The 22876-nt window shown below is 36.8% G+C and overlaps 1 protein-coding gene across 1 annotated transcript in view; it reads right to left on the minus strand.

Annotated features, from left to right (window-relative positions):
* The window catches only part of GPC6 (glypican 6), a 1355246-nt gene that overhangs the window by 870679 nt on the left and 461691 nt on the right, over nucleotides 1-22876 (minus strand). The window lies entirely within an intron of this gene.

Below are 22876 nucleotides of genomic sequence, written 5' to 3' on the forward strand. Positions count from 1 at the left end.
ATGCACACCTTTTCCTTCTCTCTCAGAGGTACTAGAATTAAGGAACATGGAGCTGAAAGTATCTGATTGAAGGAAATCCACATATTACTAAATGTCAATGTAGAGGAATGAGTAGGGGTGGGGTTTAGAAAAGCGCAAGTAGCTCCTTTTTGTGGCACTAAGACTACAAACAGAGGCTCTGTCAGTTCTGGAGCCTGTCCCCAGAAAAGTGGTTAACATGTGTCATTGTCAGGATGTAGCAAACAACTGTGGTACTAAGAAAAGATATGTTCTGTTCTTTCCCAGTGATATCATAGCTGAAGTAATGTGCTTAGAGTGAATCTCACTGCACCATGCCAGGAAAATATATGCCGGGCAGATCACACTGTGGGATTACTTTGATGCAAGGCAGATTCCTACAGTTCTCAGCATTGTTGAGTATGCCTTTACTGGCACAAGTTGCATGTTTGAACTACCACTAGCACAACGGCACCAAAACCTCTCAGGGTTTTTTTGTTTTGTTTTGTTTTTCTGGGTATAAATCTCAACTCATAGTTGCAATTATTGAATAAAAATAGCTGCCATATCAATCCTGGCCTCCTGGTTCTGTTGGGACATTTACAATGACCAGAAGCTTATTATTATTATTATTATTTATTTAATTTAGTGACAGAGACAGAGAGAGGAGCAGACAGGGACAGACAGGCAGGAAGGGAGAGAGATGAGAAACAACAATTCTTCGTTAAGGCCCCATACATGTTCATTGATTGCTTTCACATATGAGCCTTGACCAGAAGCTACAGAAGAGTGAGTGACCCCTTGCTCAAGCCAGCGACATTGGGCTCAAGCCAGCAATGCCACACTCTAGCTGATGAGCCCAAGCTCAAACCTGTGACCTCAGAGTTTCGAACCTAGGTCCTCTGTGTTCCAGGCTGATGCTCTATTCACTGCACTACCACCTGGTCAGGCTCATTATTTCTTGATGAGGTACTCTCTGTCATGGGGAAATTCTGGGAACAATGTGTCCATCTTAATGAAAGTTTTCAACTTTTGAGCCTATGTAAATATAAATTAATGAATTTCTCCTAAAATAAAGATAGTTCTATAAACAGGTAATTCAAAACGGCTTCAGGTTTTGTATGTAATTTGGGGGTTATTAATTAGATGGAGCTTCGGTAAAACTAAGTAAAAATTTCCATTATATTAAGTCCATCTTGATCCAGATTTATGAGAAAACTTAACATTCTCCCCTAAATATATAAGTAGACATGTGTTTATCCTTGGAATATATATTATTAGCCATGAGGGAGAATTTTTACTAAGCCAGCTACAATGGCAGATAGCTTTCCTCAGCCTCTCTGCTTCGTTATGCTCATGTACTACAAACTCTGAGTTGGTCTATAGCAGTTTTTATAGCTTTGCTTACTGAAAATTGTTCCTCTTCCTTCCTCCTTTGCCTTCCATTTCTACAGGAAGCTAAAAAATTTCTTTTTCCATAGTCCATTGCCAAAGAGTGGTCACAAGACACTGTGCTAGCCAATGAGGTGCAGGTAGAAGTTTGCTGAACATTTCAGAGAAAGCCTTTGTGATCCTAGTACAAATGTTGATTCTTCCTTCTTTTTTCCATTCCTACTATGTTTTCTAATTACTCATTCTTCTAGTAACTCAAATGAGATAAAAGATGCCTCAGCAGCCATGTTGTACCCATGAGGTGAAAATAAAGTTACAGACACTTCAACCAGGCATCCTTGAGCCATAATACACATGTTCAGAATTGGAAATATTCTGATTTCTTGTTAGAAAAGAAAAATAAAATGTAAATTTGTTTAAACCACTGTTTAGTAGGGTTTTCTGGAATTTGTATATGAATACAAAGTGTGACTAGTAAGAGGTACAAGTGATTATGGAAGCATTGGCCATTCACCTCTTTTAAATAATTAGTTTGTTACAGCAAATTAGACTGTCTTCAGACATAAATGGACGGAAGACTGTCAAACTGATAAAGGGACAGGTCATGTGTCTGCCGGAACAAGGATAATGAGGTGTCCTGAAGGTTTTTGAAACCTCGATATAGTAATTTAGTTGCAAACATATCAAAACTCATTCTATTTTCTAAAGTCTTTCAGGTCTGAAAATAGAAGTATACACTTAAATCACTCTTATTAATTTAAAAAATAAATTAAAGCAGGAAAGCAGTTCTTGTATTACCTTTGAATGAGAGTGAGAGAAGGTGTGGTGAAGTGTATGTTTATACATGGTTTTATAAAATATATACAAAGTAGTGTGTTAAAGTTATCATGAACAAACAGGGTTTTGCATCTTCATTTTAAAAGATACTCTTTTACATTCAAAGAAAGCAGGGGAAAACATATGTTTAGCAATTTGAAATTATGGGCTCATTCAACTGCATAGTCCTGACTCTTGATTAAAGACTTCCTGGGATGCAATTCTTGTCTAATACCATACAAATCAGCAGCAGCATGGGCTGAAAATTTTCAAAACATGAACTTAAAGTCCTCAAAGGAATCAAAATTGTAACTTGTTTTGCTGTTCTTTCATTTCCTACTCTCTGACCTTTTGATTACTGGTATTTTTTTATTTAGTTTTGTGAGAAAAATAAAAGAAACTTTGTATAATGGCAAAAAGAGCTATCTGGAAAAGTTATAAAACATGGGTCAGAGAAAAATGTGAATTTACAATAGGCACAGTGTCTCACGATCCTGCACCTAAAAAGGCTGTCTTTCATCTACAGAACTCAATTACCTTGAAGTAACTTTCTTATTTACCTCCCCAAGTCAATTTACTGAGTAATCAGTTCTCCCAAGTCTGACCCATGACATCACATTAAATGCAGAGTTCAACAAATACACAAATACTTAAGAGAAGCTACTCACCAAATTATAAATTGGCAAAGAAAAATAACTTGGCAGTCAACAGTTTTTGGAAAACCAAATTCTTATGGAAAATTGTCAAACAGAAATTGAACTCACCCATCAAATGTGTCCCTACTTGATATGATCTGAAGAGCTCATTATATTTTTGTTCTCTAACTTACAAACTCAGAACTAAATATTTTTGTGCCAACAATATTTGTATAAATAGTCCTTTGATGTTTGGCTGCTTAAATATGTTTTGCATTTCACCAAGACTGATCTGACTTTTTCAGGAAAAGAATGCTTGCTTCTGAGGGAGACAAAGTTATGGCAATATATTGAAAGAATGTGGTTTGGATATATCTCACTATATATAATGGACACATGCGCATGCACATACTCAAACACACACACACACACACACCACTTGGCCATTTGGAAAACACTTATTTTTTATTAGTTCATTATAATTTGTAGTCATGGATATGGCAAATCTCATGTCTCCAATGATCCCAATATGGAAACTTAGACATTGATAAAATATTTTCAAAGATATACGTTTCTAAATTAATATCTCTCTATCATAGTTGAAGCAATCAAATGCTTTAAACCTTCCATTACCTTCTTTTTGTCTCTAATTCTTATGAACGTAGACAAGAAAAAAACTTTGGAATAAGAGATGCTACGTTAGCTTTCAATAAGCTTTTCAGATCACATTTCAGAATCTTATGCCTTCCCCGTCTCTCACTTCCCAAAAATAATCCACCATAGCAGAGCTCTGCTAATGAGGCATAATGTGGAAAGAAACAGAACTGCTGATAATATTTACCCAAAGAAATCCCAAAGGACACACACTAAAGTGAATCAATCAATAAAACTGAAAATCATTTGAATTTGTAATATACATTTATATATAGTAATTAAAAGCAACTCAAATATGTATCAAGCATCTACTATTTTCTATATTAGAAGAAATATATTAGAGAGGACTGTGGGGAACATAGACACAAGCAGTCAAGGCATATCTTGTGTCCCTTTGGGACTTGTGCTCAGTTTGAAGAGATAAATTCATGAAAAATACAAATAAGTAATAATACAAGATGACTGTAGACAACCGATGGCCCAGAGTTATCAAGAAAGGTTTGTTAGGAAATACTAGATTTTGACTACTATTTCAAGAGGAATTGTTAGTTTGCTAGGGATGCTTTAAAAAGTTCCAAAGACTGAGTGACTTAACCAAAGTTTATTTTCTCACAGTTGTGGAGGCTGAAAGTCTCAGGTCAAGGTATTGGTGGTTGGCTCCTTCTGAAGAGTTCTCTCCTTGGCTTGTAGAAGGCCATCTTTGCCTTGTGCCTTTACCTATGTCTTCTCTTCATGTCCAAATTTCCTCTTCTTATATAACTCACTTCTTGATTTTTATTTCTTTATTTTTTTTGGAGAGAGAGAGAGAAAGGGAGCAGGAGCGAGGAGCGTCAACTCGTAGTAGTAGTTGTTTGTCGTGTGTCTTATCCAGACAAGCCCAGGATTTTAAACCAGCGATATCATGTTCCAGGTCAATGTCTTACCCAATTTGTCACCACAGGTCAGGCTACATAAGTCATATTAAGTTAGGCCAAACCTAATATTGTCTCTTTTGTATCCATCATTTGATCCATTTCTCACAATTACCCTGTGTGTTAGGTACAATTATCATTTTAAAAATACCTAGGGTCATAGTAGCAGATACTTATGTTTCAGGTTTCATATTAAGAAATACAATAGAAAGCACGCCTGTTTTGAAGAGATAAAAGTAATAATTCTCTTCTTAATTATGATTTTAACCTAAGCACCTCTTTAAAGACCCCATCTCCAAATACAAACACATTCTCAGGTACTTGAGGATAGGACATAAACATATAAATTATGAAGGGGCACACCACTTAGCCCATAAGAGGAAGAAAATTCCAAAAGTAAGAAAGAATTTATGCTAAAAGCAAGTATATAATTTTAGGAAAAATAGTAAAATAAAGGTGTATTGGCTTCTGTTAACTATAAGATTTTTATTTTAGTTACTGAGGTAGATAATCCATAACCAGTCACATAAAATATATATTTTCTAATTTTATGGACCTAACTAAAAAGCACCAATTTTTAATACCAAATAAATGAATATATAAGTGCACGAGTAAATATTGTCTCCTGAAAAACACATTATTTTTTCAGAAAAGAAGATTAGTTTTTAGAACTAGAAGTGGTTCCATTGATTGGAGGGTCCAACTTTTTATTCATACAACAAACATATATTAAACATTTACTGTGTGCTTATCAATGTCCTCTATTAAAGGAGTTAAATTAGAACTAAAATGTGATCTTGACTTGTTATATAATTGAGGATACTAGTGCCCAGAAAATGTGGGCAAAGGAATAGCTAACAACCAGTTCTACAGTCTCAGCCCACAGCTTGCTTTACTCACTGTATCATGCTGACTCCCTGAAACTTGGTTTCTAGGCAGAAACCTGTGAGAATTATTGAACAGAGAAGACAGTCTGAATACAAAGCATGTTCAGTAACTAAATTTGTGCTGCACGCACAATCAATTGGGCTAATGGCCAGTTCAATCATTCAAAAGAACCCAGTAGGCTGCAGACATACACTAATAGCAATAAGAGCTAACTTTTATTCTGTGCTGGCTATGGCCAAACCTAATATTGTCTCTCTTATATCCATCATTTGATCCATTTCTCACAATTACCCTGTGTGTTAGGTACAATTATCATTGACAAATTTATAAATAAGATCACTGAGGCTTATAAAGTTTAGGAAAAATACCTAGGGTCATAGTAGCAGATACTTATGTTTCAGGTTTCATATTAAGAAATACAATAGAAAGCACGTCTGTTTTGAAGAGATAAAAGTAATAATTACTTCTCTTCTTAATCAAGAAAGCAAAAGGGGAGGCAGGAAAAGGAATTCTATATTTGTCGTTGACTGTAATAGCTTCACGCATATATCAAGGGCGCACCCATTCCATATGCAGATGATTCAGTAGCACAGTCTTACTCATTGTTACATTTCAATAGTGGAATTTATTAAATTTTATCAACTGAGGCTTTTAGACATAGATATAAAACATGTTTTATTATATCTTAACCTAATGTCAGGACAATCCACTGCATGTCTAAGACAATATGTAATGTTGCAAGTTAATTTAATCTTTTCTATCTTTCTATTAACTGAATAGGATCAACTGTTTGATTTGACTATGAGTCATGAAAATTTAGAAAAGTAGATTTTACTGAAATTAAACTATTTCAGTGGCTTATGCAGGCATAGCTTCTGTATATTTTTCAAAATTCTATTTATTGATTTTAGAGAGTAGAAGGGAGAAATAAGGGAAGAGAAAGAGAGAGAGATTGATTTGTTGTTTTACATATTTATGCATTCATTGGTTGTTCCTTGTATGTACCCTGACTGGCAACTCAACCCACAACCTTGGCTTATTGGGACGATGCTCTAAAACCACTGAGCTATCCTGCCAGGGCTGCCTCTGTATCTTTTGAATAAAAAGATGCACTACTTTGTTGCCATGTTCTTTTAATGGTGCTGTTTACAAATACTGTTGGTCCAATAAAAAATGTATGCATATATATTTTTCTAATAGGCATAATAAAGAAATAAGAAAGAAATAACAAAAAAAAGAAAGTAATAAGAATTTCCAGATGGTGTGAGAGATCTCAAAATGTCTCACTGTAGCAAGCAATGCTGCTCCAATTTTCAATATATTTACCAGACTTACTATCTACATAAACAGACTGTGTGTTTAACCTTCTCCTGGAGGCTTTCAACTCTGCTAAGCAAAACTCAAAGACTGTCTAGCCAGATTTAAAAAGTCATTTGAAGTAAATGGATTCTTGGTGATAAATAATGATGACTTTTAAAGTAGGATTTTATTCTGGCTAGAAAATGCCGTTTTATATCTCATTTTCAGTCCCGTGAATTTTTCTTGTATAATAAAGTAAAACTTCCCCAAACTGGGCCTGACTTATTTGGTCCTTCTGCCTCTGCTCCCTTCCTGTAATTGTGCCAACAGTCTCTAGCCTGAGTCCTATTTTCCCCTCTTTTTAAAAAATGTATTGGGTGACACTGGTTAACAAAATTATACAGATTTCAGGTGCACAGATCTACAACACTCAGCCAGTTCCTATGCTTTGTGTAATGCCCAATTGTCACTGTTTTTGAAATTCTTATTAGTTATTCAACAAGAGGCCTGACATTTAATTTAGTACCAAATCCCACAAATTAGGTAGCCCATCCAAATGTGTGTGAGCATCACCACAAGAGTTCAGATCTTAAGTGACACCATCATGTTTACATGAATCATATACATCAATAAGGAAAGCATCTTACATTCCTAAATTATCTGTATGAGCTATCCAAAGGAAGCTAGAAAGGCAGCACCATTGCATTACCGATGCACAAACAGGAAGCTGGGAGATTGGCTACAGTTCCACCGCAGCCTAGGACGTCCTGAGCAGCCTCGACCTGCACCGTCCTGGTTGGCAGAAGAAGGTACCCGAACTAAACAGTCCTTAGGTTACCATCGAGCTCTTCTATTCCTTAATTTTCTTCTAATGTGTACTGTGTCTTTAAAAGTATAATAAATATTTATTCCCCACCTCTCTGCCAAACTCTTTTATGGAAGTTATTATGACAAAGGATTAAGCAAGCAAACTCCTCATTTTATATTTTTGTTCTGTTATATAAATTCTTGTTCTGATTGATGGACCCTTAAAAAGGTTCAGTTTTCCCCACTTATTTCTGTGCTTTCCAAGTGTGTATACCCATCTAAACTCAAGGAACCAATAAATTGATTAAATGTACTCTCATTTCCTTCTATACAGTTATATGATTAAATAACTTAATCCTAGTTAACTCTGAGTTTTCTTAAACAGATCTGTAATTCCATAGTGAAATTCAAACCCAGCAGTAGGCTGCAGGACCTCGCTCTGGCCCAAGAGCACTTTAATGGGCTGCAAAGCATAATATTTGAGGCAACTTTAATGTAGATAGCAACACTGAAACCTCAGTCCTCCACATGTCTACCAGATTTTAGACTCGTAAAAACATTCCTATAACTGTTGTTCCATTAATGACAAAATTTATTTGTTGAGACATAGTTAAGAAAAAGTATGCTTTCTCTTCATGATAATAGGCAATTCTATTGTGAGGTAAAATAGGTGCCCTCCCCGCCCCCCCCCCAAAAGAAAAAACAACAAAAAGACACTTGCTGTTCAAAATTGTGTGATCAAAATCATCGTGTTATCAGGAGAATCAAGTTGAATAAACAAAAATTTCATCAGCGACAAATAGAAAATGATAGAAACCAAGTAACAGCATTATAGTTAACACATGTTAGATGGTTTTAAGACTTCCAAAAATGTTACACTTTACTTTGAAAAAGCACAGGAGCTTGTGCAGGTGCTAATGAGAAGGAGTGTAACTGAGTTACTGTGAAGTGGTGGAAGGAGGGTTATCTGAAATTGAAGGGAGAGTTATAAAGCGGATGTAGAGATGGGATGTGGCTTATAACACAACAGGGAAGTGAGGTCATTGGTAGATGCTGAGGCAAGACTGGCTTCATGGGTCTGTGACTCGTGCACAGTCACATGGGCCCATGCTCAGGCAGACAGCATGACTTGCTTAATGCCCTGCTGTGGCCACCTTAAAATTCTTAATAATTTTGGAACAAGAAATCTCACATTTATATTTTTCACTGGTATTGTAAATTCTGTAGTCAGTTTGTATTTGAGGTACAAGTATGTAGGCTTGTGGATAGGTGTGTGGGTATCTGCATATAAATTTTGTGTATTTTTATAGGACACTATTCAGCCAAGTGTATTTTTCTACATTAAAATCAGTGTTTCTACCAAATGAAATTATGTATAAGCAATCTCAAAATTTTCATTATGTTCAAATTTCCCCCGATACATCAATCCTATTGGAATGAAAGAAAACATAAACATGTTTTCAAAGCAAGCATTGTAGAGCAATGCTGTATTTAAATTTTAAACTGTATTTCAATTTTAGGAAAATGCTATAACTCTGAGGTAAGGGGACAGAGAAAGGGATCCTGGAATGAGGGAAGCAGTGAATTCCCTATAAATCCAGTCTCCCCGGGTCCCTCATTCACCATCAAAGAGTAGCTTTTGGTTTGTTTGTTTGTTTGTTTGTTTGTTTAGCCTTCCAGACAAATTGCTAGAGAATGAGAAGGGGAAGTGTGGGAGGACATTTCCCATCTGGAGAGGAGCCGAAGTGCAGGTCAGGGGACACCAGCCTACATGGCTTGACTCCAGGAAAAATGGAGGTAGGAGGAAAGCTTCCAGAATGAGTAAAGGGTAAGGCCATGAGACAAGGAGTTGGTAGTTGGAAGACCTGAGAACACAACAGAGGTAGGATTCAATCCCCTAGCATAGGGCTTCCTAGTCCAGCAGGATTTAGACAATCTGAGGCTCATTTTCTATAGACAGTAGCTGAGCTAGAAAAGTACAATTTACTTATTTTTATAATTCCCATTTTGAAATTTATAATTTTTAGTGGGATATGCCCATTTTGACATTTCTAATTTTTAGTGGAAAACAGAAAATAGAGAAGAAATGTCTCATTATATATAGTTTCAGTGAAATAAAAAAGGTATAGCTGAATACTGGTAAAATGATAGATACTCCTTCTAAAATTTTCACCCAATGCACTTTATTGTTTTACAGAACAAAGAAAATTCTGAGCAGGATGTTTAAATTATTTAACTACAAATCACTAAGGACGAATCAAGTTATAGAAAACATTCAGTCAAAAACACTTTCCCTCCTGGAGGAACAGTACATAAAAATATATGAGTTGAGTTCAACTGAACATGAACAATAAGGGTCACAAAAAATGGTTACTGGAAGGATAAGATGTCCTGCTCTTCCCAAGGCTAGCTCAGTTGAGCAGTTGCCCCTGAAGCCAGGGAGGATGTCCTTATCACTTGACTGCTGGCCTAGTTAACTATTCCCAAATGTGATGACCTTTCTTTGTTCTTAGAGGCTATGCACAAAGGGCCCCCTTGTAATGGCCTCCTGCCAAAATTCTCCCATAAAATAGGTAGGGTCCCAGACCACCCTGAAGGTCTAGCGATTCTTCCCCTTCAATGTGCACCGTTAGTGGCCAAATGGTGAGATTTGTACATACTCATAATTTTCTTTTTCTTAGTCTATTGCTTTAACTATCTGTTGTACAACTCTAGAGCCCGGGCTGATGTTTCTCCGTCTGGTGATGGTGTGTAGTTTATTATTGTATTGATTTATACTAAGCTTTTACTTTATTCTTCTTTAGGTTACATAAATTCAAACTCCTTTTGATTTTGCCTTGATTATTTTTATTATTAATAATCATAATAAATTTCTCCCTAAAATCTATCTGAATAATTGCATCTCTGTACCACGCCTCCTGCACAGCACAGCTCCAAGCTTCAGTCACCATTCATCTACGGGTTACTTAACAAGTTAAATTCTATCACTTAATCTCAGTCCCAGAATTAAATTTTAAACCTCTAGCATTCAGTTATCATTATGAATAGGTTTACCTCCTTGTGAATATAGCCAACTCTTAACTCTTGCTTTATTTAAAAGCACTACTTTTAACTGAAGGTAACAGTACTAATGTGTTGATTTACATCTTTTGTTTTTGATTTACATCGGCTGTTTATGGTGAGCTTTGGCTGGTTTTCTACACATCTGGTTATCAGGTGCTATTAAGAGCCTCATTACCATAATTTATTATTTATATGAGTGTGACTTTACATAAGTGGCTTTTCTTTAAAGGCTACACGCCAATTATGTTTTGTTTCCTTTGTTTTTAAAGATTATTTTTGTACTTGTAGCAGAAAATCAGAATGATGCTTATTTTTATCCTCCTTTATTAATCTTGCATTTCCATTCACAATGAAATAGCTCTTAGTCCTTCTGGTGTGCAACCAAGTTCAAAATAAAACAGATTGAAATCAAGACATACAAAGCCGTCCTTTGGAAATGAAAATATCCTTCAATTATACTAAAGTCTCCTCAGCCCACACATTTTCAATTGTACTTGAAAATTAGGCAGCATGTTTCTACCCATGAGATGTATTATTTTATGAGAGATCCTCATATTTTCTGTGTTTCAAGTTACTGAGTCTCCTTTTAACTCATCCACTGCAAGATCTCGGATCATACAAGGCCAGTGGGAGAAAAGTCACTATATTGGCAATTTCCCTTGTTCATGCTCAGATAAAATATGCTTACGTCTGGAAGACAATAGGGGGAAAAAGAGGGAAAACACACATTAAAGGTATTGTACTCAGGCACTAACTCTAGAATAAATATTAAATGTGAAAATGTATTTCTTCTAATAAATATTAATAGAAAGCCTGTTGTTTGGGCTGGGGCACAAAGCCAGAAGGCAATTCAGAAAAATCATGAAGCACTCGTCTAGTGAAAGTGTGTGTGTGTGTGTGTGTATGTGTGTCTCTGAAAGACAGAGACAGACAGACAGAGAGGCTGAAGTTCATTCTGTATCTCATAAACATACAGCTTAGTTTCTCCTTCCTGACCCCTTGAATAAATTTTACTTTCCCTTTCTATATCATCCTATCTCTCACATATCAACTGGTGGTCATCATAGGATACACTTGTGAAATGTTAAACATTAAGAACCTTAGCACCATGCCTGTCATGATTAAGTTCTCAACACAAATTAGTAATTAATATTTTAAGAATTTGTGAGAGTTCTTTTGTAGTGTGACATGTAATTGTGTGACACCAGCAGGAAGTTTGTACAAGTGTATATCTTACTTACAGAGTTTGACAAGGTCTCCCACCCTAAGGTTTATAACAAAATATAAAAGTATTTATTTCATTATAAACTCTGGTATTGTCAATTGAGCACACCAACACTGTTGTTCCAAATTGGGAATCTAATAAGAATCATATGGTGATCTTGTTAAACCAGATTCCCAGTCCTCCACACAGAAGAGTCTGATTTAGTAGGTTAAGGGTATATAAAAGAATTCTCATTTTGAGGGACATACCCAAGTTCTATTTGTTATAAACCAAGTGGGAACCATGCAAACATGGTTACCAAAAAGTTTAATAAGGCATAATCCCATTTTTAGAGTTTATTGTTGTAAAACTCAAGGAATGTTCTTGCGTGGCTGGTTGGCTCAGTGTATAGAGCATTGACCCACATGCGGAGTTCCCAGTTTGATCTCCAGTTAGGGAACACATGAGAAGTGACCATCTGCTTCTCTCTCCCTCCCTCTCCTCCTTCTCTCTCTCTTCTGCTCTCACAGCCAGTGGCTCCAATGGTTTGAGCATGGGGCCCTGAGTGCTGAGGATAGCTCGTTTGACTCGAGCAATCAGCCCCAGACAGGGGTTGCCGGGTTGATCCTGGTCAGGGCACATGCAGGAGTCTGTCTCTCAATCTCCCCTCCTCACAGTTAAAAAAAAAATTAAGGAATGTTTGAAGGAATGTGTCACAAAGTAGGGTTCAGAAAATATTCTGTGTTCCCCTACTTTTCCCAGGCTCCCCTCTATTAAGGTAAAGGCCATCTCAGTAGCTTTGCCAATGTCTGTGAGAACATTGCCATGGATCTCTTCCAGGCTGCTATAGTTAAAGATCCAGGTATCATTCCATTTTTCTCTTCCTTTTAGGAGAGGAATTATGAGAGTGTTAAAACAGCAATACCCCAGCACAGATGAGAGCTTTTGGCAGTCTGGTTCTGGTGTAATTATGTAAAGCACAGAAAACCTCACCTTCTTCCCCCAGATCTATTCTATTCATGGAGCATAAGCAAGAAATAAAGCTTTGTTGAAATTAATCACCACCCTAACTATTGTAATGAGGGAAATCTCCTCACTGAATAGAGCCTAAAATAAGGGAAAGGCATGGGGAATCCAACTATTCAATAAACACATTGATGAAACATGGAAAGAAAAGTTATAGAGGAGTACAGCTCAGTGAGATGAAAAACAGTACTGACTCATCCAAATAGGCGAAAAATGCACAGCTGTCAGCAGTAGATAAAGAAAAGATCTAAGCCCTGGCCATTTGGCTCAGTGTTAGAGCATCCGCCCAGCATGTGGATGTCCCAGGTTCAATTCCCAGCCAGAGAGGGAGGGAGGGAGGAAGGGTGGAGGGAGGAAAGAAAGAAAGAAGGGAGGAAGGGAAGAAGGGAGGGAGGGAGGGAAGAAGGGAGGGAGGGAGGAAGAAATCTAAAATAGTAAGAGAGAGATGGGAATAGAGAAACTGGTTAATTCTAAGAAAAATAGCTACTAACCCAGTTACTGTACTCGGACCAACACTTTACTCATCAAAAGGACTTCTGCTTTGAGTAATCAACAGTTGTTTTGGAAAGCCACAATAACATGAAGAATGTACTAGATTTTTGAATTTGGATGGTGTCTGGTTTCCAGAGAACAGCTTCAAATATTTAAGCTGCTAACATTAGACCAACAATGAACTTAATGGTAATTGAAAACATCTTTTCAATAAATAAATACACATTTTGCACACTTTATTTTAAAAAGTTTGCTCATGTCTTTGACTAACATAGATGTGGTTTAGAGACATTCTATAGCTAAAGAAATGGAACTTGATGGGAAAGAAAAATACCAAAGAGGAAATGAACTGATATGATTTAAAGTGTGATATTATTACCATCATAAATTATGTCAGCCATGGCTGTCTCAAGTAGAACTTTACTTGATGGAAAGCCAAACAAGGCAACTGAGTTATTTTCAGTTAATTATGAGCTAGCCATATACTTCAATGAGAACAATGTGTTAATCAGTCAACATTGACTCAATAGTGACAATTAAAATGATTGGTTTTTATCCTGCTGGATGGACAAAGGGTATCTCTGCTTTGCTGGAGAGAAATTTTATTAACTAATTTTGGAAATTTCAGAAAGATATAAAGTCTGGCTTTATATTTTCTATAAGAGATACTACACAAAATATGCTTTAAAAAAAGTTTAACATCCTTCTAAATTGCAAGAAGTATCAGCAGTTTAGGAAATCTTTAAGTGTAGGACTCATACCTTATAAATAAACTTATCACCCACTTCTTCACAGATATAATGAAATTACTTGAGATATATTTAATAGGTAATTGAGCAATCATATAAAACAATGTCATAGCCAAGCCTCATATTAAAAGAAAAAATACTGTTATACTATGAAAATATCAAATATAGAAAATAAATTATAATAAAAACACACACACATACATGCTAAAATCTTTTGTATTTATAACTAAAAGATACATGCATTGCAAAATTATAAGACTAAGTTTTATAAAAATATAAGAAACATACTTTTCATTTTTTTTAATTCTCTACCATGTGAATTTCGTTTGAGAGCTGCTTGCTTTTAAAATAACTGATAGTCAATATCCAAAGTAATAAAGGAAAAACAGGAAGCAGGATGACATCCATATATTTGGTGCATTTAAGCAATTCCTCAGATAATGGGATGTCTCAACTGAACTCATATAACTACAGTGCAAGCTCTACATGTTACCATGTAAAAACTTAGGAAAGAAAAGCACTTAATTTCAGCCATCTTTCAAAAGGATGCAATATGTGCAATTAATGGCTTGTTACCACTCAAACACTTAAATCTTTGTATACCTTTATTTTAAAACATACCCTGATGTTTTCAGTTTTGGGTACTAATAATGAAACATTTTCATGAAGTCCTAGTATATTTAGTTAATAAAAATATTTGAAGCATAATATATTTGCCAAGTCTTTTTAAGATTAAAACAGACATAGCAAGCAGTGCCAGGAGTGAATTCTCAAACTTCTTCCAGCCAAAGTGTAATTAGAGACAGTTGGGCTTACTAAGGCTCCTTGGACATCTGTTCTGCTAAGCCTTTTCTTTAAAGCCTTGATCTCTGCCTCCCTAATTACACATTTTATCAAAGTACTTTTGCTTTTCTTTCCTAAGCCCTATACAATGGAGGCAATTCCGATTGAGATGAGTATGTGAGTCTCATTGATTTCATTGAGAAATTCCTACCAGGGCCTAATCTGACAGTAAATTCCTGATTTATATTACTGTTATAATAAATATATTGTCCTATAACTTTTCTAGCCAAATGTCTATCATCTGTATTTATATTACTAAGAGATATATATGCATATGTATACACATATATTTATATAAGAGGTAGGCAAAAGGAGGTTTGTAGTTATGAGTACAACAGTTTTTTATGATTAATTAATTATTGTATTACTTTTCATATAAACAACTGTAAACCTACTTCTGGCCACCCCTGTGTGTGTGTGTGTGTATATGAACATACATGAACATACATACACATACATGAATAACATCAGATTCTATGCTCAATAAAATTTAAAAACTTGGTGACTATGAGAGTAAATCAATCAAAATAAATAATTTATAATTATCAACCAGATTAGAAGAAAAAGCAAATGCTAACTTTCCACAATACACTCTGTGTGTGTGTGTGTGTGTGTGTGTGTGTGTGTCTGTAATCTTTTGCTTGCTTTCTTCCTAGGGTACCAGACTAAGAGTAAAATTTTTGTGTAAAGTAGAAACCTCATTTTAATACTAAGTGAATATTAAGTTATGTCCTATGTTATTAAAATAATTATAAAAATATATATAAAGAATAAGACACCTTATTTTAGAAATAATAACATTCACTAATTTTGAATACATAAATTATCATGGCATGTGCAATAACCGTAAAGATTTACAGTCATTCATTGCTATGATTTATTTTCCTAGAATAATTTCCCTGCTAACAAAATGATCCATAAGAACATCCTAAAATTTTCTTTTCCAATTCCCATGAATATATGCTATCTGAGTACAAAAATATATATATTGAGACTAGAGATCCTACAGGTTCTGAGCTCCATTTTCTTATATATATAATGAGATGATTAAACTCAGTTATTTTCAGGTGGCACTGCAGAAACTAGAAGTCAACTCACATGTGTCCAAGGTAACTCTCAAGGGCCTGAAAGGTTTGCTAAGCCTGCTAGTGCTGTTCTTTATCTTTCTTAAGTTCTGTGACCCCCTTTATTTTTTTATAAATTCATATTTATTGAGCACTTCCTGAAATAAGCACTTTATTAGCTGCTGACGACAGTGATGACTAAAGCAGACCAAAGTCCACACAGGGTGCTTACTGAGTTGATTTTTAAAAAGTTTATATAGCAAAATAAAGAAAGATTTTAGACTATCCTAAAATTTCTAAAGTAAAACTGGAGTAGCCTGACCTGTGGTGGCGCAGTGGATAAAGCGTCAACCTGGAAATGCTGAGGTCACCGGTTCAAAACCCTGGGCTTGCCTGGTCAAAGCACATATGGGAGTTGATGCTTCCAGCTCCTCCCTCCCCCTTCTCTCTCTCTGTCTCTCCTCTCTCTCTCTCTCTCTCTCTCTCTCTGTCTCTCCCTCTCCTCTCTAAAATAAATAAATAAAAAAAATTAAAAAAAAAAACTGGAGTAGTAAGTATTTAGCAAAGCCATTATAAAGTCAAGTTTCACGTGTAAGATTTTCAAAAGGACTTTATTGCCATCCTGTCTTTCTGCCATCCATTCTCAATGTGCTCTTCTGACATGATCTACATACAACTTTAATTCTGGTATGATTTTTAAACAGTTCTCATTCCAATATAAGATTATGATTATTTTTTAAGTAAATCAATTTAAGTAAAGTTAAAACTTTCAATCCATTTTGGGAAAGAAAACACTAACTATGGAAGTTAACAATGATGTGTTATTTCCTTTTGGTTCAGTGATCACACACTAGAGAATAATCATAGGTATTTTAATAAAGTTAATAATTACTTATGATATAAAAAATAGGGAGAAAGTTAATGGTGCTGAAAGTTCATGACTAGTACTACATACCTCATAAATGTGTTCTCAGATTGGTTGTGGGAATTGTGGTTTGTGTTTCTTTAATCTCTGGGTATTCATAAAACGGTATATTAAGGGCACACTTGTTATTTCAAGAAATGACTGATGTATAATTTAGTATGGCTCCTGCTTGTGCATTTCTTAGTTATATTTATAGAATCCATCTAACATTGTATCTTATTAATGAGAAGAACTTTTTCTTACCCTCTATAATCTGTTTCTTGGACTCTTACAACTTAAAGAAATATTTAGTCATCTAATCAGACTCTTAAGCATTGAAACTCAGTTAATTTTTCTACCAAATATGTTTTCCTCCCAATAAAAAGTTTTAGACAATTGTTTCTATTAAAAAAGAATAAAAAACAGACTGTTATCAGTAATGTAATGACACATATTGTAAGAGATAAACAATTTGCCCCAGTTCATATAAACAACTTATTTTATAAATGCTCATCTCTGATAAATTTCCATTAAAGTATTCAATACATTTCCATACCCCACCCAAATTTACTATATTCTCCTAACTCAGAATTTATATTCTAGATTATATAACTCAAAATTCTTATTATTATTATTTTGTTTAGAGTGGGCCAGTTAGCTGCATTTGTGCTTTGAAAAGGAAATAAGAAGAGAACACTATGCATCCCAATCGAGATCTACTTGGCAACCACCATCTGCGGCCAGTGCTTAAGTACCAAGCTATTTTCAGTGCCTGACTCCAATGTGCTCAAATGGAGCTTTCCTCAGTGTCCAGGGCCATGCACAAACCAATGGAGCCACTGGCTGCAAGAGGGCGAGAGAGAAAAGGGGAAGTGGAGTGGGGGAAGCAGATGGCTGCTTCTCCTGTGTGCCATGACTGGGAATTAAACCTGGGATATCCACATGCTGGGCCAACGCTCTATCTCTGAGTCAGTGGCCAGGGCCAAAACACCTTTTCTGACAGGGCTTTTAATAAAACGTCTTACCTATTTCACAAAACAAAGTGAAACTTAAAAGACTAAAAAAAAAAAAATTACTTGGATGATAATAAGCAATTAAAATACATGTCATATTTTTTCATACAAACACACACGCATTTATATTAAGATATGAATCTTTTCAAACACCTAGCTAGGTAGGCCTATATAGAAATCAGGATTTTGCTCCTTCTCTATTTGGATTTACTTTAGTTTAGTGAGTATTTATTGAACACTTACTACATACCAGACACAACACACCATCTATGTTAACTCAGTCATTACAACAGTCATATGAGGCAATGGTCCCCGACCTTTTCTGGGCCATGGACATGTTTAATGTCAGAAAATATTTTCATGGACCAGCCTTTAGGGTGGGATGGATAAATGTATCACGTGACTGAGACAAGTGTCAAGAGTGAGTCTTAGACGGATGTAACAGAGGGAATCTGGTCATTTCTTAAAAATAAAACATCGTTCAGACTTAAATATATATAAATAAAACAGAAATAATGTAAGTTATTTATTCTTTTTCTACAGACCGGTACCAAATGCCCCACGGACCAGTACCGGTCCGTGGCCTGGGGATTGGGGACCATTGATACGAGGTATTTTTATTCTCCTTTTCTTATTTTACAGATGAGAAAATTAATGATACGATAAATAAACAGGCTGAGAGAGAAAGTTGGGGGACATTTATGAAATCAGGGCTGTCTTTGTTTTCAGAACATCTCTCTATTAATAGTCTCATGTCATACTGGATATCATGTAAGCGTGAACCGAGGTCTTTCTACATAAAATGTCATTCTAGAAATTTCAAGAAAACCACCACATGATAAACAGTTAAATTTTCTTTTTTAGAGAAACTGCATTGGATGGAACATGATCTACATAAAAGTGTGGGTTTGGTTGCTGCTCAAATAGCCCATGAATAACAAAACAGGGAGACAGAGAAAAAAGGCACAGAAGATATGATGGCTCCATAAACCACCTGTCATCAATTACCTTTTTCACTAAATGTCTTATAAAGGATGAGATAAAGAAAAAAAAATCATAGAGATAATCTCAACAAAAGGGATCAATATAGAAATTAACATGTCATAATTCAGAATTTCTTAATAGGATCAAGTGCTTTTCTGGCAGGATAAAATGATAACAGTCAATATTCAGTTATGTTCATTTTGAGGCTATTTGATAATTCACATGACTGCTTTTTGCAAAGAAAATGATTTGTTAGTTTGGAAGAAAATTTAGGGTCTAAGAAACATACTGACTGTTGGTCAAATAAGTTTGTAAATATGATACATATGTTTGCTTGCTTATAGTTTGCATTGGGTATGGGGGACAGTTTGTAAGCAGGCAGGATTGTTATACCCTAAGGCTTAGTTTTAAGAATAAGCCTTTCCCACCCTTTTAATACTAAGATATTTCCAAAAGTAAGATTTTCCCCACACCCTTGACTGTTGCATGATGTGGGTTGGTACACTCCCATGAGGAATCCCATTATGCCTCAGATAAGTGACTTTGTATCAGAGACTTTCTTGTTTGTATATTGGATTAAAGGTTTTGATTTCTACACTATAAAATGGGGCAGAGGAGCCCATGCTGGAGGAGAGCAGAGAAAGGCCATGTGGAGAGGAGAAGCAGCCAAGATGGCGGAGTGCGGAAGGAGAAGCCAGTTTGTGCAGAGTTTGTGCAGAGAAGAGGAGATGGGGAAAAGGTGAAAAATGCTGGTGAGGTACAAACCTTTGATTCTAGAAAACTCGGATATGTCAGTGACTTTGGGAGCCCTGAATGGAAAGGGAAGTGTTTTCCCACTGTGTGTATTTCTTGCCCGCTGGGTGCAAGCTAAGATTAAAGTTAGTGGCCCACCAGTTCTTGGCTTCATTGTTTCATTACTGTCTGTTTGAATCAAATGCGAACCTGCACGGGCCAGGCGGCTGTGATGATGGCAGTGGCTACTGGCTTTACATTGACCATATTACAACATGGGAAACTTTTATTGGCCTATGCTGATTTCTCAGGAAATGAAGTTTTAAGAACACTTTTAAAGTAAACAAAAATTGTAAAATATTATTAAACATCTGAATCTATGTTCTGTTTTCAGTCAGAGACTGCAAATGGAAATACATGAAAAATTGGTGCCCTTATTCATAACCCGATATCATGATGGATAATACATTATTTAATTGTGGATGCTAAAATAATGAAGCACTTGTATGCATAAAAAAACACATATCAAGCCAAGTATATGCAAGAAAATAATGAGCAAGATGAAAGGAAAAACAGAACAAGTATGACAAAGTTCTCTACCCTGTTTAGAAAAATGTCCTGTCTTTGGTAACTTTTAATTTTATATACAAAATGTATCATGGTTCAATAAACACATTTTGTTTTTAATATTTTACTAAGAGGTATTCTACAGCCCTCTTCCCTTTAGGGTAAATAAATAAGGAATAAAAACAAACAATTATGTTCTTTTCTTTGAAAAATAAATTGTGGATTTACTGATGCATTTCTTTCACTATTTGAGAATATAGGCTGCAACCATTTAATACTGAAGGTAAGGACAGCTCACAGTGATTGAGGGCTTGCTATGTCAGCCATTGCTTTCCTTTAGAGGTCTTGAATAGGAACATAGAATAGGAACACAGTTCAATGCCCTGAGGCAAAATTAAGCTACTTCCCTTGCTCTTTTGTCTGCTCTAAGACAAGAAGTTCCCCTTCCTGACTTCCTCATTCTTGTCTCTGCTTCTATTTGTATGTGTCATTAAATACCCATAGGGCCTGGAGGTCAGGGCAGTTCTCATGAAATCTGTATAGGGGATTGTTAGGCAGTCCTCCCTGGGTCCCTCAGTGCACGCCATGTGGTCTCCAAGTAGTTATTGTCTCTATGATAAGTGGTGTCCTGTGTGAGGAATAGGAACAAAATGACCTCTCAAAGCCTGAAAAAGGGAAAGGACATCCAACACATCCTGGTAAGTGGGACACAGATGATGAAGGAATAGCCTCTGAACATCTGTGGCAAGGTCAGTAGCTTTCAGACCAGGGGATTCCCTGGGCTTTTGTTTGTTTGTTTGTTTGTTTTTTCCCCTCACAATCCCACAGTGCACTCCCTACTATCATGGAAAATTCCCTTTCTCCTAAGCAGCGCACCCATAAACTCCAATCCCATGGCCTCTTCTGCAATGTAGGCTTGTAAAGCCAGTAGCCAGGGCTACTATCACAGCCGTCTAGCCCATGCAGGTTCAAATTTATTCGGACAGACCGTAATGAAACAATGGAGCCAAGAACTTGTTGGCCATCATCCTTATCTAGCTTGCACCTGGCAGGCAAGAAATACACACAGTGGAAAAACACTTCCCTTTCCATTCAGGGCTCCCAAAGCCACTGACTTATCCGAGTTTCCCAGAATCAAGGTTTGTACCTTACCAGCCTTATTCACCTCTGTTCTCTATCTCCTTCTCTATGCACAAACTCTGCATAAACTGGCTTCTCCTTCAGCACTCCGCCATCTTGGCTGCTTCTCTTCTCTTCCACGTGGCCTTTCTCTGCTCTCCTCTCAGGAACCAAGAGAAAGCAAGTTCCCTGTCTGCCCCATTTTATAGTGTAGAAATCAAAACCTTTAATCCAATATACATACAAGGAAGTCTCTGACACAAATTCACTTAGGGTGGGAAAGGCTTAGTCTTAAAACTAAGCCTTAGGGTATAACAACCCTGCCTGCTTACAGCCTGTCCCTCACACCCAATGCAAACTATAAGCAAGCAAACATATATATCATATTTACAAACTTTTTTGACAAACAAGGCTGTAAGGTCACCAATAGGCAGCTCACCGAGCTGCTGATTGTAGTCCATCAACAGTGTCCTTGGTATCTGAAAGAAGAGAGCCTAGACATTGAAGACTGGGAGCAAATGGGGCGCTGGCTCCCCAACTCATTAGGGCTGGTGACTGTACAACTTCTAACAACAGGGAATCTGTGTCAATTGGTACTACACTCAATTCAGGGAAGAAATACCCAGGTTCCCCCTCCTGATGAACCCCAACCTCACCGGCAACCACCCTGTTGGGCAGATAAAATGTATTATGCTCACTTTGTTAAAGAGGCCGTTGCCCAGGTGGTATTAATGTGTGTTGGGGTGGGCTAAAGGCAGGCAGAATCCTTGTAGCCTGGGGCTTGGTTTTGGGATTAAGCCTTTCCTACCCTTTTTGGTGTAAGGTGGTACAATCCTATCATGCCTCAGAGAAGTGACTTTGTATTAGAGACTTCCCTATTATGTATATTGGATTAAGGGTTTGGATTTCTACACTATAAAATGGGAACGGAGCGGGAGTTTGGCCCTTGGTTCCTGAGGTTAGCATGAGAGAGCGGAGAGAGTAGAGCCAGCAGCCAAAGGAGGCCACGTGGAGGAGGCCAGGAGAAGCAGCCAAGATGGCGGAGTGCTGAGTGAGATGCCAGTTTGTGTAGAGTTTGTATCTGGGATAAGGATGCAGATGGGGAACTGAGGAGAAGAAGGCTGGTGAGCTAGAAACCTTTGATTCTAGGAAACTCGGATAAGTCAGTGGCTTTGTGAGCACTGAGTGTGACTGGGTTTTGGAGCCCAGTGTGTATTTTTACTTGCCCGCCGGGTGCAAGGTAGGATTAAAGGCTATGGCCCATCAGTTTTTGGCTCCTTTGTTTCTTTACCGACTGTCCGAATCCAATGCGAACCTGCATGGGCCGGGCTGCTGTGATAGTGGCCCTGGCCACGGCTGCTGGCTTTACACACCCCAAGCCCTCAATGCTCCCTCTGAGCCAGAATTTCCATCACTGACACTTCTGCCACAAACCAAAAGTATAATCTATGGAACTTGCTTGAGGGTCTGGGGCTCAGTGAAGACTGTTTAATGCATTCCCAGTAATCCACCTGCTTGGAGCCCCTATTAGCTATGAGAACCTGCTGTTTCAAGTGTTTAAGGAATTAAGAAAAAGGATAGCAGAAAATGGACTACAGAGTACATTCACTAAAGGGATCTTTGAGGATATAGGGGCAGGATATGAAATGACCCGTGTATGGCCAGTAGCCATGGCCACCATCACAGCCGCCTGGCCTGTGCAGGTTTGTACTTGATT

Source organism: Saccopteryx leptura, chromosome 4 (genome assembly GCF_036850995.1).
Source record: "Saccopteryx leptura isolate mSacLep1 chromosome 4, mSacLep1_pri_phased_curated, whole genome shotgun sequence".
Taxonomy (NCBI): Eukaryota; Metazoa; Chordata; class Mammalia; order Chiroptera; family Emballonuridae; genus Saccopteryx; species Saccopteryx leptura.